The sequence below is a fragment of the Mastomys coucha genome, unplaced genomic scaffold (assembly GCF_008632895.1).
Source record: "Mastomys coucha isolate ucsf_1 unplaced genomic scaffold, UCSF_Mcou_1 pScaffold17, whole genome shotgun sequence".
Taxonomy (NCBI): Eukaryota; Metazoa; Chordata; class Mammalia; order Rodentia; family Muridae; genus Mastomys; species Mastomys coucha.
In genome coordinates, this window is record NW_022196899.1 from 33,845,723 (window position 1) to 33,866,077 (window position 20,355).

The following is a 20,355-nucleotide window of genomic DNA, read 5'->3' on the forward strand; positions in this document are numbered from 1 at the left end:
TTGTTATGAATCATAATGTAGTCTGTGTTTTCTCATGGTCTTAGAAAACCTCTGTGAAAAGGTCATTTGACTTTTTAAGGGATAGTGACCTTAAAGTTGAGAGCCATTGATCTAGAAACTATGTGATGGGTTTAGGTTAACCTTCGGCTTTAAAGGTAACACATTGTTATGTGACACTCTTTCTGGGCAGACGTGAACAAACACCTGAGTTTCCAAGATGGAAAACTCAATACAAGCTGAAGTAAGAGTTCCACCAAAGGCCAATTTAGTGAACTAACAAGTGTATTAGGATTTCTTACTGTACCATGAGTGAGGCATTGCTTACAGTAGCAGAAATTACCCAAAGACAGCTGCATCAGCAAAGCCCACTCCCACATGGGTGATAGCTTACAAAGCTGGCAACTTGGAGCACATTGTTCAGCTGCAGGCCATTGGACAGATCAATGAGCATCCTTTCTAGGCAGCTCAGTAGATCTGAGAGGGCCTTCAGTAGTCCTACATATTTACATACACTTAGGAACAGACAAGCCTACCTTTGAGTTTGTTTTTTTCCCCCTGTGCTCAGTGCTTCTTTCAAGTACAATAGTTGCAAGGATTTCAGGAGCAGTAACTTCACCCTGGCAACAGAGTTTTGAGGAGCAAACAGTAACTTAAAATCAACACACAAGTTTATCATTAAAGTCTCTACCACATTATTACACTGTCACTTGACGAAACTGGAAACAATTGTTTAATGATTTGATACAGAAATATATATATATATATATATATATATATATATATATATATACACACACATATGTACATATGTATAATCTTTATTATATGCATGTGTGACAAAGAAAGAGAGGGAAGAGAGAGAGAGAGAGAGAGAGAGAGAGAGAGAGAGAGAGAGAGAGATTCTGAAACCAGGGTGACTTCATGAAGTTCTGCTTTCATATGTAATTCGCAGTAGACCAAGTATGTTAACTCACCTCTCTCTTTGCCCTGGTGTTTATCTGCATTTCTGTGCAGTGTAATGTCTTCCATCTCCACATTGAAACATTTCCAGGTCTACACCAGAACTCCTCGAGTCTTAATAAACATGAAGTGCCTCAACATTATTTCCCCTACCTTTGTCTTACAGAAGCCAATAATAGCTCATTTCATGGATGTTCATATAGGTTTCTATGTAACAGAAGAATGAAGAAGAAAACTTGCATAAAAAAGACAACAAACACAAACTGTCAAATATCTAGAGTGCAGGTGTGTACTTGAATTAGTACACCCGTTGCTTTACATGCCAGACACTTACTTTAAACTGTGTGATACTGAGTATTCGCATTGATCACATTATTAGAAGCACCACAAATATGTTTTAAAAAACTCATTTAAGAAATGTTTCCTGGTGTGGACAGAAAGTAGGAATTATAATTCTTTTCCTGCATTGAGACACAATTGACAGAAATTATAGGCATATTGGAATCACTTTTAAATTCTGGTGTTAAATAGGCTTTGCTCTGCAATTCATTTTTCTTAGCCCCAGAGAAGACTGTTGCCATAGCAGCAGCAGACTGATGGCTCTAATGGCTTCCATTTTCCTTTGAAAGATGACCCATTTTGAAAAGCATGCAAATGTGGAGCATGGCCTGTATCCTTCTCCTCTCCCTGCTATCAAAGAAGCAATAATTTCAAAGGACCTAGTTTTAAAACAAGACTTGCTACTTTTGAAGATATTCAAGCATATAAACTTGTCAGTTTGAAAGCCTTGTTACATGGGGAGTAAATTAATATATCATGTTTTCCATTTTATATTATTATCTTAAAATTATTTAGTACTGTTATTTTAAAATAATAATTTTCTTATATTATACTTTATAATAATATAATTCTTTGTTAGTTTTTTTTTAAAAAAATATTAATTTGATATTGTGGCAAATAATGGATAAATAAAAGAAGATTATTTTCAGAATTTTATACAAACAATTTTCAGCTATGGGAAATAATGAATTACTAAAAGAAAAATTGAACTTAGGATCAAAGAATGCACCACACTCTCATAGTCACAGCTACTCATACAGTCAAAGCTGGGGATAACATGGGACTGGGAATTTAAAACCAGTACAGGTCATGTAAAAATAGTCATAGGAACAATAACACCACCACCACCACCATTAATATAGTTATTTAAAAATTCTATAGAGGCTCATTTAAACTGAGTGTCTTGATGTCTAAGTAAGATTTCAGCTTGTACAGTAGCATTCAAAGCATAGAAGAAAAAGTAGAAAACAATGACTTTTGTCTTTGAGCCTAATTAGCTATGAGGTCGAGTAAAATCAGTTTCTGTGAAAGGCCAACTTTAAGTCTGTCCCAGCCTAGCAACTGGGTAAAGACCGCGACTCTTGTTTTGGGAAGACAAACTATTAGGATTCCTTGCTTTTCTCCATTTGAAATTTAAATTTAGGCAGGCATGGTGGTACATGCCCTTACTCCCAGCACACCAGATGAAGAGGCAGGTGGGTCTTTGTGTTTTGAGGGCAGCCTGCTTTACATAGCTAGTACCAGGACAACCAGGACTACATAGAGAGACCCTATAGCAACAAACAAACAAATAAATACATGTAAGTGTGTGTGTGTGTGTGTGTGTGTGTGTGTGTGTGTGTGTGTGTGTGTGTGTCAAATGTATAAGAATGTCCATGGTAAGAGTGCCCATGGCAGCTAGAAGAGTGAGATCCCCTGGACTGAGGGTTGTGAAGAACTGCTGTGTGGACCTAAAACAGGTCTTTTTTAGGAAAGGCAAATGCTCTTTGGGGCTGGTCTAACTAGCCAGCATCCAGGCTGTCTTCTTTATACCCTCCCTAGGTACTCTTTTCAATCATCCCTAGAATGTTGAAACTGCCTTTTTCAGGCTGATAAAACTTTGTCTGACAAAACAGAAGCCAATAGATTGGTGTATTAGTCAGGGTTTCTATTCCTGCACAAACATCATGACCAAGAAGCAAGTTGGGGAGGAAAGGGTTTATTGAGCTTACACTTCCACATGGCTGTTGATCACCAGAGGAAGTCAGGACTGGAACTCAGGCAGGTCAGGAAGCAGGAGCTGATGCAGAGGCCATGGAGAGATGTTTCTTACTGGCTTGCTTCTCCTGGCTTGCTCAGCCTGCTCTCTTATAGAACCCAAGACTTCTAGCCCAGAGATGGCACCACCCACAAGGGGCCCTCCCTACCCCCTTGATCACTAATTGAGAAAATACCCCACAGCTGGATCTCATGGAGGCACTTTCCCAACTGAAGCTCCCTTCTCTGTGATAACTCCAGCCTGTGTCAAGTTGATACACAAAATCAGCCAGTACAATTGGGAAAAGATCTTTAACAATCCTATATCCGATGGAGGGCTACTATCCAATATATACAAATAACTCAAGAAGTTAGACGCCAGAGAAACAAATAACCCTATTAAAAATGGGGTATGGATCTAAACAATGAATTCTCAACTGAGGAATATTGAATGACTGAGAAGCACCTAAAGAAATGTTCAACATCCTTAGTCATCAGAGAAATGCAAATGAAAATAACCTTGAGATTCTACCTCATGCCAGTCATAATGGCTAAGATCAAAAACTCAGGTGACAGGAGATGCTGGTGAGAATATGGAGAAACAGGAACACTCCCCCATTGTTGGTAGGATTTCAAACAGGTACAACCACTCTGGAAATCAGTCTGGCAGTTCCTCAGAAAATTGAACATAGTTACCTGAGGACCCAGCTATTCCAAGGAGTGGTATAACTCCTGGGCATACACCCAAAAGATGCTCCAACATATAAGAAGTATACATGCTCCACTATGTTCATAGAAGCCTTATATATAATAGCCAGAGGCTGGAAACAACCCAGATGTCCTTCAACAGAGGAATAGATACAGAAAATATGGTAGATTTACACAATGGAGTGCTACTCATCTATTTAAAAGAATGAATTTATGAAATTCTTAGGCAAATGGATGGATCTGGAGAATATTATCCTGAGTGAGGTAACCCAATCACAAAAAAGCACACATGGTATGCACTCACTGATAAGTGGATATTAGCCCAAACCTTGGAATACCCAAGATTCAATTCACAGACCACATGAAGCTCAAGAAGAAGGAAGACTTAAGTGTGGGTGCTTCAGTCCATCTTATAAAGGGTAACAAAATTCTCACAGGAGCAAATATGGAGATGAAGTGTGGAGCAGAGACTGAAGGAAAGACCATCCAGAGACTGCACCACCTGGGGATCCATCCCATATAGTCACCAAACCCAGACACTATTGTGGATGCCAAGAAGTGCTTGCTGACAGGAGCCTGTTACAGCTGTCTTCTGAGAGGTTCTGCCAGAGCCTGACAAATACAGAGGGAGATGCTGGTAGCCATTGAGCACGGGGTCCCCAATGGAGGAGTTAGAGAAAGGACTGAAGGAGCTGAAGAAGTTTGCAACCCCATAGGAAGAAAAACAATATCAATCAATCAGACCCCGTAGAGCTCCCAGGAATTAAACCACCAACCAAGGAGTACACATGGAGGGACCCATGGCTCCAGCCACATATGTAGCAAAGGATGGACTCATTTGGCATTGATGGGAGGAGAGGTCCTTGGCCCTCTGAAAGCTTGATGCCCTAGTGTAGGGGAATGCCAGGGTAGTAAGGCAGGAGTGGATGGGTGGGTGGGGGAACAAGGATGGGAAGCAGGGGGAAAGGGATGGGAAGTGGGGTTTTCAGAGGGAGGAACTGAAAAAGGGATAACATTTGAAATATAAATAAAGAAAATAGCTTATAAAAATTTTTAAAAAAGCAAAAACAAAAATCTGTGTCTCACTTGTGTAAATAGCTTTATAAATGACAGAAAAATGGAGATTTGACAAAGTCTTGTTCTCTACACCATACTGAGAGCAACTAGGAGAGAATAGATGAGTATTGGTTACTTTAACATCAGAAGACACAAACATTAAAATTAAAAGAATTTTCTAGAAATGTCATCCTAAAATACTCAGAGCTCCAGTCAGAAATTCTATTAGAGAAATTTTCTGGAGCACTAATTCCTCAGGATGCTAGGTAAGAAAGGGGTATGAATATTTGACATATACTGGAAAGCATGATTTTAATCCTCTTGCAGCTATATTGTATACAGAGAAAAGAAAATCTTTCTTTGAAAGTGGCACTTCAGTTTCTTCTCATGTCAGTTCAACATTGCCCCAAGTCAGATGGCAGATGACACATGGACACCCCCCTCCACTTTTTAATTCCAATGTGATTGTGTGAAGAGGTGCACCATCGTGGATAATTAGGGTTAGATGGTGTCTGTCATAGGAAGGGTCTCCATGATGATATCACAGCCCTTACAAGAAGATAACTGGCTGCCATTCTGATGCTTTTATCTTGGACTTGCAACCTCTGGAACTATAAGAAACAATTGCCCACTGCTTCAGCAATTCAGCCGGTGATATTTCCATTATAGTAGCCTATCCCAACTAACATGGGTCTTTTTCAAAAAGAAAACATTACATGCTTTATGTAACATTTATACCACATTTATCTACTTACCTATGCTGAACCATCATAACACTAAAACACAGCTACTACTTTGAAGAATGTGGCCACATCCCCCACCTGACGTGATGTCTTGCACTTGGTGTTTAATTAACACATTTGACGTAAGAGTACGTAAGTGTTAGCATCTTGCTGTGGGAGCTAGAAGACAAGAAAGCTGAACAGAGCAGAAGAAAGTATCTTTTGAGCCATCAGGACATTTGAAAACTTATACCTGCTTGAATACAATTGACCTGGTCTGTGTTTCACTTATAGACCAATAATAGTGAATCCAAAATAATATACATAAAAGATATCAACTGGCAAATACTGTCATTAGACAATATTATTAGGGTAATTAGTTATTCATATCTGAAGAGTTGGTAAATGAAACAAAACTGCTAAGTTGTCATCTTAGCAGCACATGGTATATAGAAGTCAAGAATGAATGTTTTGGTTACTATCAGAATGTTTCAAGGTTACATTATTGTTTCCATGGCAATTTGCATAATATGAATTAATAAATTCTATGAAACAAGTAATATGACCTTGAATCCACATAGGATGCACAATAAAGGGCATCTGTACCACTTGGGAACCACCCTAAATACAAGATCTTGGATGTCTTTGAACCTCAAGCTTGTGGGAAAAGTTCTAAATGGGAGTGAAGGATTATTTCATCCCTAAATCATTTTGACTAAAAATACAGGCCAAATAAGAGGAGTCCAGAGTCTAGGTGTGTTTTGAGGGCACCTGACTTGTTACTATAATCCTGCATCACTCAGGAGCAGACAAGCAGGCTACATAATCAGGAGACTAAGTACATCTAAGAGGTTAGGTTCTATTTCTCTCATGTATGCCAGCATCCCATCATTCTACACTCCAAAAGATAATACAGGGGCTAGAGATTGTTCAGCACTTAACATAACTGGATGCCCTTGTAGAGGCTCTGTATTCTGTTCCCATCACCACATGGTGGCATACATCCACCTATAATTATAGTTCTAGAGTATATAATCCTCACTTCTGACTGCTGTGGGCACTACACAATATGGTTCCCAAACAAATAAGCAAACAAAATACTCATAAGCATTAAATAAAGTAAATTTTTAAATAAAATAAAAATATCAAACAGTAAATTTCCAAAGAGAACAACCCAACCCACAAGGATTCAATGCAATCATAGACTCTGACCCTTCAGTGACTGTATTCTTACTCAGTTTATTTTTCTGCCTCTTTCTGCTTAGTTCTCTTTGGATAACTTTAAGTTCATTCTCATCTTCTGCAGAGTGGAAATACTTAGTCATGTGTCCAGTCGTTCCAAAAATCTGGCCGTCTCGAGGAGTTCCTTCCCGTGGGGTTCTTACCTGCTCTTGATTAGGAGCCCTCCTCTACTTTAATTTTTCCCCAACAGCCTGATGAGTCCAACATGAACTGCTTGCTACACAGCTGTCTGCTGAGTGACCGACTGTAGGCCACATTTACTTCCTTCTGTTGACATGTTTGCTCTTCTTACAATTCCAATGCAGACCCTAGCTCAGACCCTCTTTCTGCTCTCCCCACCACTAAGGTCTTAACATCCAGAAAATGAGACTTTATCTCCCTGCCAAACTGGCCTACCTACTCCTCATTATTTAGAAATACTCTGAACTATGAAAAAAGACATTTGCTGAACTAAAGACCCCAACAAATGAATACTAACTAGGAAACATCTGATATTATAATTCATATTTTTCAATTCTGGATTATGATCTTCTGGGAAGAAAGTTTATAAGGATCATCTGTTTGCAAAATGTTGTGTTTTTAAAGTTCTGAACACTCGGAGGATTCACCACATTTTCCAGAGATGAACTGTAAAATTTCGCATTGTGGAAGTTCCCAGGACTCCAAGGCTTCCTGAATAACAAAAAATGACGAGGCTATTTAGTCTCTGAAAAATTACACAAAGAGATGTTTAATTTGTTCCTGATAATAAAGGCAACTCTGTGGAAGACCATTCTGAAGGAGTGGTCATTTCTCTACCCAGTGCTTACCACTGGCCAGTTGGCAAGAACTATTTAAGCTTTTAGAAACCTCTCAGTTTCTGTGTGGCACAGCAGTTTCCAGGTGTGCTTTTTCTTTATATAACATCTTTAGACTCTTTAGGAAGGATCATTTGATGAACTCCACACTACCTTGTCAACTTCAACAGCATCATAATGAAAAGACACAAATGACATCCAAACATTTTAATTCCCTGGGACTGGGTGGAGGGATGTTATCCTGGAAATGAAGAGAATTCAAAGCAGTCTAGGTGAAGAATAAAAATGTTACACCCGAGTTTTTAAAAGTTGATATATTGCAGGTCAGTGGTGGTGCACACCTTTAATCCCAGCACTTGGGAGGCAGAGGCAGGTGGATTTCTGAGTTTGAGGCCAGCCTGGTCTACAGAGTGAGTTCCAGGACAGCCAGGAATACACAGAGAAACCCTGTCTAGAAAAAAAATTGATATGTCACAGGGTCATGCAAAACATCATAAGACTCCGTTCAAGTCCAGGTTTTTGTCTGTTACCTGTCAGCTCATTCTTCAAGCATGGTCACACTATTGCCGTGGATCAAATGCTAAGTCACTGACTACCAAATATAGAGATACCTTTCCTTCATGGAGGAAAGAATCTGGATCACAGTTATTAAAGTTCATACAAACTCTAAAACCTATTGCCGAAAAAAATGATAGAAGAAAGGGAGGAACTGTCAATCCATGGTGTATTTCTGTAGTATATGTACATGTGTGTGTACACACATGCATGCATGCATGCATACCAAGACAAACACAATCACATGCACACAAACATACACATATACACACACATATGCACGCAAACACACACAAACACATGCATACACATTTGGTCATTGACATGATTTGTCCAGACCTTTTGAAGTGATGAACTCCCTTAAACCTCTGCTGTCTTTGCTACAGAACAGTGCCAAATTCTTTCAGCTTACTTATAAATTTTATATATCTCAGCAATGATTTTTATCTATTATAAGAATTTTATATAATGTAGAAAATTTTTACAAAGAGAAATTTATTTTTTCTTTTATGGGGAAAAAAGTCCCCAGTTGTGTAGCATGTGTGTAATCTTGAATTTGAAGTAAACAATACAATTAACTTTAAAAAGAAGCCAGATGTTTTGTGGATTACTGGACCTTTATTCTATTTTTCATAGGATACAATGTAGTCTTGTATTTCAGTTGCAGTTCCTAAATCAGACACACAGTGTGTCATCTGCAAATATGTTTGCTGACAAGTTATATACTTATGAAAACTTAATTTAGACTTAATTAAACTTAAGCACGTACCATGTAAGTGGGAAAACAAAAATTTTCATGTAGAAACATTAGCATTTATTCTGAGGTAGTAGTCCATATAAAAAATAGTTTCCATACCCCACACCAGGCAATGTGTCAACATTATTAAATCCTAGGAAGGATCTAGATTCTGTAGTAGCTATGGAGTCCCATGCCTTTTCTACCATGGTTTGCCTTAAGTAGCCACTACTTCTGTGGAATCTACCACCTTTGAAAATGAGAATGTTGGACTGAAGTCTATTACCTACTCCTCAGAATGTGGGAAACAAGATCTACTAATCTGAAGATCTTCTAATCTGCTGCTTCTGAACTAATGATCTCTTCCCCAGTGATCTTTGGCCAATGGGTGAACACTTTCATATATAGCTGGCTCACAGAATTATTTTAAAGATCTGAATTTCTATAACTTGGCTTCAATATACTGATGCTGTCACAAATATTATCCACATGAAATTACAACCTGTTGTGCTATTATTTTGTGTCAGGTCAAATAAATGCAATTTAAAAACAATCATTTTCCTATCAGAAATTTGATAGATAAATGGCAAGAATAAAAATCTTTATTCCCCAGGGTTCTACAAATAAAATACCTACCATGTTAAGGTGAGAAGAGTTAGGAAGACTAATAAAATCTGAACTGTTATGGCACCTTATATCATGTCATCCAAAAGCAACCATACCCTGGACAGGGCCAATCCTAGGAGAAATCTCTGGCCACCAGCTCTTCCTCAGTATAAACCCTGTGCTGAAATTCATGCCTCCACACAAGTCTGTGGTTCTGCCACTCTTATCTGAAATAATGTCAGGAAGATAGAAACAAGCTGACAAATATTTGCTGGATTGGAAAATGTGGATGGATGTAGTAAGCATAATTTTATCGGTCACAAGACTTTCGAGTTTTTGGAGCACGTATGTGATTTTAGTTGCAAAATCCTAGATTGGAGGCAAGAATTGTATGGTTTTGGAAGGCATTCTCTATGACTCTGTGAAGTGGAAATTTTTGGCTTTGTCATGTGATGCAGACTTATGATGTTTTGCTGAAATCCATGAGAGCACATGTGATGTTTTGAGAGTGTATATGTAGGACTCAACAAACAGTGAAGATGTGCTTGTGTAGCTAGCTGTGTAACTTTTCATTTGTCTCACATCTTCACTGATCTTTACTTCATTGAGAGAGGTTCAGCAGAGAAGTTCTGGCATCCCAGCTGGTCCTGGTTTCTCTCTGACTTGTGACAATTCAGTAGAAGCCTTGGGGTTTCTGCTGGATTATGAGGCAATTGCTAATTATTTTTTTTCAAGACAGGGTTTCTCTGTATAGTCCTGGCTGTCCTGGAACTCACTCTGTAGTCCAAGCTGGCCTCGAACTCAGAAATCCACCTGCCTCTACCTCCAAGTGCTGGGATTAAAGGTGTGCACCACCACCTCCCTGCTAGCTAATTCTTGTTTGGTGACACTCATTTAAAAATGACAAGACATGACAGGCAGACAGACAGACATGAGCACATGTGATGTTCAGTTGGTATATCAACAGGGGTAGGCTACACTCTCCCTGAACCCAGCCAATGAACACCCACCTGGAAAGTAGCTGTTATCATAGCTAGAAGTGTGATTTAAAGTCAAAATCAGTTGACTCTCAGGAAAGAATTTATCCTTGATAATTAATGATCTTAAAGCAACCAGTTAAAAGACTTTCACACCATATGGTGAATTTAAGTTCCCTCATTGCTGTGGTGGCCCTGCTGTGTTCTTGAAAGAACTCAAATCTGAAACCAGAGACTTAGCTCGCTGGGGGTTTGGAGCCTATGTAAATGATTCAAGGACCAGTTACCAGGTCTCTAGGAAGCCGTGAACCTTTGATCTCTCTATCTGTCCTGGAATCTTTTGTGTTAGAGTTTTAGCTTTGATCTTGCCGAATGTCTGTTCTCACCTGAATGTAAAATGCATGCCTGTGCTTATCTGGTATATATGTTCCGTGTTCACTAAGTAAAGTTGCACCTCGATGAGAACCTCTCCTGGTGCCATGTCTCTTTGTCTCTCTTATCACCCATTTACTTGCAGGACCTCAAGTTCCCGTTCGTGGAGCTCCCACGGGATGAAGTGAAGCTAGGAGCTCGGCTTCCTTCAGATGGCGCCCAACGTGGGGCTGAGACATGGGAGTGCTCTAAGAGCGATAATATATCATAGATACAGAGATTTCTAGACAGCTCCCCAAAACTAGAGTAGATGGTTTGAGAATTGGGGGTAAGAACAAAACATGTTACCCCTGGGTTGAATTTAGATGGGCTAATCTTCCTTTAAAAAATTTATAAGTTACACTTACAGTCTTTGGAGGCGGCCCCTAGATCTCCTTAATCAGGCTGGGTTAATTTTCTAACTAGATTTTATAGCGAAGATTTTTCGCCAAGATGTCGATAAGAGCTCGGCAGAGACTTTTTCTGCCGAGGAGACTGGCTTGCCAGGGTCCAACAGATGCAACTAGAATTCAGGGGTTCAGCCAATTCAGGCTGGGTGCTCAGACGTGAGTCCGAGGGTTTAGACTGCAGTAAAGACAGTTGTCCCCCTGAGATTTCAGCTCGGTACACAGAGCTGCTAGATGTGTCTATGTGTTTTCATGTTACATGTGAATTTATATCGTGAGATGAGTAAAATGTCTTGTCTTTGTGTCTGTGTTACAACGTACACAGGGCGGGCAGACCCAAGAAAGTACACAAGATTCAGATCTACCAGTCAGCCAGTCTGCCTAACAGAGACAGAGTTGCGCGGTATGCGCGCGGGCCGGGGTCTTTGTGACGTGGCGACAGGAGTAGATTGCTTTGCTTTGGGATCGGTTCCTGACAACTGAACTTTGAACTTCTGTCTTCAGCGAATTGCAAGTACACCTTCTGGTTTTACAGCGCTCCAGCCTCCGGACATTCACAAGTTAATTCAGCCCCTCAGCAGCTTCTGAGAGCTGATTTACATCACCAGCCTCCAGCTACAAGCTGTGACTTCTGGCTGCACCCCGCCGTGTTGAATTCTAAATCTGACTGAAACAGTTACGTCAACCATCTTCAGAAATTACAATGGACTTCGGACCTTGGGGTTGTGACGAGTTTTGACACTTACATAGAAGTGTGTACATCAGAACCCTTCTTAGCTGAGAAACCTGTAATAGGCGACAAAGTGGACGAGAGGGCGGTCTAGATTTCAGACGTTTCTTGGCCCAGATACCCACTATGCGCCATCGCCTTGAAGGGTGGAGCTGAGAAGGTGTGTCGCACCATTTCACAATGTATGCGTGTCAAGATCGTATCACATTTCCCCTTTATAAATTTATACAGTTAGGGTGAATATGTGGTGGCCCTGCTGTGTTCTTGAAAGAACTCAAATCCGAAACCAGAGACTTAGCTCGCTGGGGGTTTGGAGCCTATGTAAATGATTCAAGGACCAGTTACCAGGTCCCTAGGAAGCCGTGAACCTTTGATCTCTCTATCCGTCCTGGAATCCTTTGTGTTAGAGTTTTAGCTTTGATCCTGCCGAATGTCTGTTCTCACCTGAATGTAAAATGCATGCCTGTGCTTATCTGGTATATATGTTCCGTGTTCACTAAGTAAAGTTGCACCTCGATGAGAACCTCTCCTGGTGCCATGTCTCTTTGTCTCTCTTATCACCCATTTACTTGCAGGACCTCAAGTTCCCGTTCGTGGAGCTCCCACGGGATGAAGTGAAGCTAGGAGCTCGGCTTCCTTCACATTGCCTTGGTGGTTTGTCCTAAAGAAACAACTTGCCTAGACAGTCCACACAATCACATAAGCATGTTCTTTTTCACAGGTCTTTCAATATTTGCCTCTTGCTGATTCAATTTCTCAGGTCGAAGTCTGACTGGCACATGCCTCTCTCTGGATTGTATTTGTAGCCTTGATTCTAACTCTTGCCTTTGCAATAATTTATTAAATCCAAAGACCCAGAACTACTGTAGGTGGCCTCCATATCTATTTTTTACCATTTCTTCTTTCTACTGAACACATATAGACTACATTTCCCAGTACCCTCTGCACTCAGATGTGGCCATGTTACTGAATTTTGGCCAATGAAATGTGATTTGCTATGCAAACAATTTTAGGGCTTCTTCCATGTATCTCTGCTTCTGTGACTATTTTGACAGTGTGTCCTTGATGGTGGCAGAAACAAGAGATAAAAGAAAGCATGGGTCCTGCATAGATATTTTCAAAGGATATCCTTGACAGTCAGGAGCTCTTGCTTTGAACTTAGAATAGCAAGAACTAAATTTCCATTATATTGGATCTTAAAATTGTGTTATTTATATTTTAGTGTCATCTGTCATTAAAAATACTTTCTAACAGTATCATAATACAAATGCATGCATATGTACAACTACTTGTGTATGTATTTCCAGTATTATCAAGAGAGTTTAAAATACCTATCACTACTTTGTATACTTTGAAGAGCAAATAGCTCAATGACAGTGATTCTGACTTATCATTTTGAAAAATGTCAATAATTGTCAAAGACTAAGAACAGTAAAGTGTAATCTAGGTCACTGGAAAGAATACCATTATATTCTACATAATTATTTCTAAAATGTTTGCAGGGTAGGCATTCTTGGACTGCAGAGTTTATGTCACTGCATGGCTTATGCTCTTATTTTCTAGAATCATCTAGTGAGGTATGCCAATTTTGATAAGTGATATTTAAATAAGTTTAACATTTGTCCCATCTGTCAAATTATACAAATATTTTGCATCTAAAAACAATTTAGTTTAATTGTAACTCTGTGTGGGGGTGGGGGTGTACCTTGTGGGCATGTGCAGGAAAGTGCTAAGTACTGACTCCAGTCAGATGCACTTGTGAGGCTCCACAGGTGCTTGTGAGCTGTCTGACTTGGGAACTGAACTCTGGACCTCTCCAGAAGCAGCACATGTTCTTAACCACTGATCCATATCTCTAGCCCCTCTAAAATGTTTTTAATTAGAGTGCAGCTGGTTTCATAAAGTACTAAAAATGATAACAGACATGAAACAATTTACAATGTTGAGAATGTCTGCCTGCCATCCTTATACCCTGACTTAAAACCAGGATTTAATGTGCTTCCAATGGGCTGCTGATTTGCTTCTGGTAAAGAATGTGATATGATGTGTGAGATTCCAGTTTTTAAAGGTATTTTATTTGGAATTTAAGGTTAAACACATCTCTAAAGTACCTGGCAATGTGCAGTCGCACAGGATGAGAGATATTTCTGCTGAGGTCCTGCTATTCTATGTTTTCTTCTAAAGTCCTCCCCTCTTCTTCTCTTCCTCCACCCCATCTCCTTTCTCTCTCTTTCTGCCCTGTACAATGAAAAGCTTTATCAGAACTCATTCATCAAGGATTTTAAATATTTTACTTTAATAAAAATAAATTACTTTTCACCTTTGTCTGCATTTCAGAGTGTACAAAGAAAAACCATGGAAACTTAATGTAAGAGTTGAGACTCAAATAGTCATGCTGTTAAAGGCAAAGCATTAGAATGAAATGAACCATATTTTCTGTGTCTATTGGCCACATTTTTCCAGATTATTCTTGAACATGCCCCTTTCTCTGGCCTCATTGCTTTATTGTCTCATCTTTATAAAGTGCCTAGAGACTCCAGAGATAAGTTAACTCCATCTCTGACTCCAGACAATCCACTTTGGGAGAATGCCAGCATTTACATCCAGAGGGAAGCTTTCCAGATAAATGATGGAAGAAGAAACAGAATAGACACACACACACACACACACACACACACACACACACACACACACACAGAGTGTGATGAGGAACTATATCTTGGGTCTCTGAATAAAATGTGGATTCAATCAAGTGCATACACACATAAAATTTTTTAGAACTAGAAGCAATACAGTCAGTCCTGTAGATGACAAGTGTGAGTTTGAAGACAGGGTGCTTAAAAATATAACATTTTGTAATAAGTAATATTTTCTAAGCTAGTCCAGTAGTCTCAGACTTCAATAAATACCCAAGGATTACAAATTCCAAAATGAAAAACATAGCTCCAGGTAGGTGGAATTGATTTCTCCACATAGTTAGTGCAGGAATACACAGCATTCACCAATTCCAAGCACATCCTCACATGCCAGCCCAACGTAGCTAGAAACCTCAGTTACAGACGCAATGTCCAGCACTTCAACTGTCACATACAATTTACTTTGAGGGTAACAATCACATTATTAACCTTCTCTACAGAAGAATCTGAAAAAAAAAAGAAAGAAAAAGGAAAAAATCTAGATGCCTGAATTTGATGGAAACCATATTTTTGTACTTCACTCTGAGCCTCCCCAAAGGCTCCCTCCTCATCCATCAGCATTTAATTAACATTTGATAACTGTCCTCATAAACCTAAATCAGATCCTCATTGGGAAGACAGCTTAAAGTGAAACTGCAGCTTCTTTTTATGTAAATTATGACTATTTACAAAGACCCAAAACAAATCTCAAGTGCAAACTAACTAAAGAATTACAATCCTCTGATTTAAAAGAGAAACTTGGAAAGCTAAGCGGAGAGAACTTGGCAGGGGAAGGGGTGACATCTATCAAAGTTTTTTTTTTTTTAATTTCTCTCCTTTTAAACTTGTGCTATGAATTCAACTGGATTCGTGAAAATAATGGAGCAGAATTAGGGAACTAAATATGTTTATGTGCATTCTACATGCCTAGCAACAGAACTGCTTTTGACTGCCTCCCAGAAAGGATGCCAATTCCCCTCTGTTTATTTCCCCAGTATATCTGCATGCATTTGCTGGAATCTGGTTCCATAGAAGTCTCCATGTATGGCATTTAGGGGTTTCCTGGGGAAGAAAGGGTCCAGACTCACAGTCCTGTGCAGTAGACCAAGGTTGGGTGGTGGCTGTTTGCAGTGAGAACCAAAACAGAACCAGCTCTGTTCAGGAGCCCCAAGAATGTTTATTGTAGGTTGTGTGTTAGAGAATGTCTGCAGGAAGGAGAGGCCCCAATAAAGTTTGTTTGGAATTAGTTGTAACCTCCCGGCTAGAGGATATTGTCCGATTTAAGGATGACATCAGGTAGGAATAAAAAGCAAAAATAAGACCATGAGTGTGTTTTACTTTCTTTAAAGGCAGCCAAAAATAACTTGCTTCGAAGGATCACAGAGTCACTTCAATAAATGTTTAAATCTCAGGATTTTATGCACAATAAACCCACAGGAGTATTCAAGTCCCGAACAACCTCCTTTTCTTAAGCAACCACATAAATCATTAGTCTACAAAGCCCAGACGATACTTGCTTGAAAAAAAGATGTTCAAACAGTGTTAATAGTATAGTGGATCATATGTCACTGTTGAGTGATCTTGACACAAGTAATGTAGACATCAGAAAATCAAATTATAAGAGATCTCTATCTATACCCAGATGCAAGGAGTGGGGAGGGGAAGAAGAAAATTGGTTAACATATAATTTTCTATGCCATTAAATTATGCAGTGACTAAGTGGCTGAGGGATTCCCAGCTCCAAATTGTACATCCACAACATGACTCCTTCACATAAAGCTCAAGGACATCAAGAGGGTTAGAAAGATTGTAATAGCCAGAGGACCAGATACTTGCTGCCAGATAGTGTCTTCTAAAAATGACAGGAAAGGTACATGCATGAAATCTCAGCAATATGGTTTTGTAAACAAGAAGTAAAAAAATAACCACATTAGGTAAACATGCCAACTCTGGTGGAGGGAGTGCCATGAGACCCCATCCCTAGGTGAAGAGATACATGCAGCCAATGGCTGCTGAGAGAGGAAGAATTATCTTCCCCAGGGATGAGCCTCCAGATAGGTTATCCGATGTCAAGGGGTCAGCCGGGAACACAAGCACTTATGAGCAACAAGAATAGACTCACTAGGTTGTATGCGTGTGTTCATGCCCATGTGTTTGCGTGTGTTTGTGGTTTGTGCCCATGACAATAATAATTTAAAAGGAAGACATCATGAATTTAAAGAAAGCTGGAGACATGGGAGGAGTTGGAAGGTGGAGAAGGAGAAATGGAAATGATATAAATACAGTAAACACACATGTCTAAAATTCTCAAAAAATAAATTAAAAACTCCTAATTCATTACCATAAGCCTATTTATTGCTCATTGATCAATAGAGATAATTGTTTTACTAGTGTAGCATTTCATGGATGATTAAAAGACCTGAAAATAGTAAAATTGGAACATTTAAATTGTTATTACTCAAAAGGTCCCAAAGGTTCAACAGAGAAAACCTACTAAGCTACCTATACTGTTATAAATAGAAAAAAAATTCAATAAACGTCTCAAACCAGTCCATATCTCTGCAACAAATGCACCACACTAAATCGACATAAGAATGTCTTAGAAACTCTGAAGTGAGAGGACAAAGAGAACTTTTTAGTTCAGTGTCCTTAGGCACAGAACGCGGTGAAGGCAGCCATTTAGCAGGGCTTGAGTCTTGTATAATAAGGCACAATTGGAAAGGTTACTCGTGTAGCTGATCAAATGTCAAATTCCAAAAGGAAATGGAATAAATGAGAGAAGGGTACGAGACATCATAACACCGTTAGCTAGAAAGGACAAGTAGTCAAACATTGTGAATATCCAAGAAGCTGCTGGAGAGGTCTGCCTCCAAGCAACAAATACTAAACACAAAGAAAGCCAGGGATGAGGCAGAAGCTCCAAGGACCCATCATCCCTTCTAATTGGGCTGTCTGTAACAGCTGAATTGCGATTGCTTTCCACTGCTTTCCTTACTCAGTGAACGATAGCCTTGGTTACCCAGCCCTTCTTGATTTATAAAGATAAAGGAAAATATATGAAGTACTTCAATCCTTAACGTGAAGATCCAAACCCATTTTATTTGGTGTTGCCTGTAGAATTCTGGGGATTCTTTTAAGAACATCTTGTATCTATTCACCTAATTATGGATAGCAGAAAACAAGAACAGAACTAGCTTCTGCCTGCCTAGGCAAATCCCCCTGACTTCCAACTCATGCAAGCCTTCAGAAAAATACAGTTTGAAGCCAAACATAGTTTCAGGACTGGGAATGTGAGGACTAAGCCTGGCTTCTGGAGTGAATTGCCCTTTGCCCCTGAAGGTGCAACTCAGAACTGACTCTTCTCCCCAGTCACAGCTTATTGCAAAGACTTCTTACCTCTTTTTATGCTGGGAAGTTCCCATGTATCTGGAACAAGAATGCCCAATCATGCAGAACACACCCTGGGGTGCTTAAAGATGTGCAACTGAATGCCAAGACCGTTCACCCTTAGCTCAAAGAGCATTCTACCTATTTTTGGAATTCACAATGGCTACCTACTTCTTTGGTTAGGAGTTCCCATAACTTCCAGCACCCTCAATCCTATGCTGAACCAAAGAACTCGTAGACAGCTAGCTCAGCGGGTGGCGTGGCATGTTTCATAATGGACAAGGGGACCACGGTTTCTTCACAACTTCCTTAACTCCCCAGTTATTCTTTCTTAGTATGTAGACTTTTCTTCTAGTATCTGGAATATTCACATACCTTTGAAATGTTAGGATAGGAGTTTGTTTTTATTTGTCTGTTTATATTTGAATATTCCTTTTCTTTCCTGGAAAAAGGAGACATTGTCACATAATGCTAAAGCTTAATAATGTTAAGGGAATGTACATGAAGAATATATTGTAGATTAATCAATCAATGGTAAATCTATACAGGCGAGAAGTATTTCAGCCTGAACCAATACAATTTCCCTAGCACAAACATAAATGCTTACAGACAGAAAGGGAGGGGAGGATGGAAGAGAAAAAAGAGGAGGAGGAAGAAGACAAGGAAGAAAACTGTAATGATTGGATCTAATGAAGAATTGAGGGACTCATTAATTTTAAACTGTTTTGGACATGTTGCACACCATACAGCCAGAGTAGTTGACAGAATAAAGTATTTTGACTTTTATTTCATTGCAAAGTGTTCATATTTTCCCCATATTTTATACTTTGATCATTGGTCATTGATTAGACAAAATTGTACTAAAAGTAACATCTGGGCAAAATGTTTTTCACAAAATTTAAAGTTTGTTCATCTGAAAAATGTAAAAAAATATGAAAGAACAGTTTACATGACAATATTGAGATCTACTAACTACTATCCCACTGTAGAACCTCAAAGAGATAAATTGTGTTTTCAGGAAATCAACACAACAGGTTTTTGATTTCCATCTGGCTACCTCTCTCCCCAACACTGTCTCCAAATTCTACCAGAGTCTTTGATTTTCCCTTCTTTACTGTTTCATAAGAGACAATTCTCCTTTTGTGAGCTGAGCAGCATTCTCAGATCACCAAGCTCCTTTCTCACAGTCTCTCTGAGCTCCTCGCCTTTCACTGGCAGTTAATTAACATGAGCCAGTATGTGCCACACAGTTCTCCTTCATGCCAGCACTGAGCACAAGGCCAGTTGCAAGTTATTCTTACAGATCAAGCATTACCAAAAAGGACTTTAGGGCAGAAGATTAGTTCTGCTAAATCTTAAGGGCACTAATAAAGCATGAAAATCAGTATTTACATTCTACACATGTACATGCATCCAGACATATATACGATACACATAGTAAGGAGCTAAACTGACATAAGAATGTCTTAGAAACTCTGAAGTGAGAGGACAAAGGGAACTTTAGTTCTGTGTCCTCGTCCAGGAGTGGACTTGGCAAAGCCTGTCTAAGGCTGGAGCCTCAAAATAGTGAAGTTGTGGCTTCTGGGGACCCACTCTTCCCCTTGCGCTTTGGTTGTCAGTCCTTAGCAGCTATGTGTGAGATATCCTGCTAACCTTAGCCATGTTCCCCTGAAAATAGTATAATGATGCTGTACTTCTCAATAAACTTGTTTAACATTAGTCATCAGCTTATGTAAGACCTCTTGTTCCCAGTTATTGCTTTGTATTCTTTACTTCTCATGTTCCTTATTTCTCATTTTCTTTATTTCTCATCCCTGATTTTCCCACTTAACAGCTTTCCATTCAAAGTCCTTATTTCTGCTGGTCCAGAAAAATATATAGACATGCAGGCATATATCTCTCTATGCAGACATATATGGGTGGCCAAGGACAACAGGTTCTAGCTCCTGGACATTGTAGGACATCCATGGCTGGACACTGTAGAAGAACTGAGAATGAATTGGGGGCCCCTGGGGCAGCTCAGTCAACCCTGGGGCTGAAGAGAGAAAGGAGCAGGGAGGGGAAGGGGTGCCCAGTGGTGGTTTTCGCACAGGTGTGGGGTGTGAGTCCTTGGTCTGGTCTCATGGCTGGAGCTGGAAGACTTTCCTGAGGAAGATTAGAAGCAGCTCTTTAAGGGAAGGCCTAATCCATTACCCCAGCACTGCAAGTTTAGAAAGGAGGCAGTCCATGGTCTTAAGGTATTTATTGTAGAAGAGAGACAGAGACAGAGAGAGAGAGAGAGAGAGAGAGAGAGAGAGAGAGAGAGAGAGA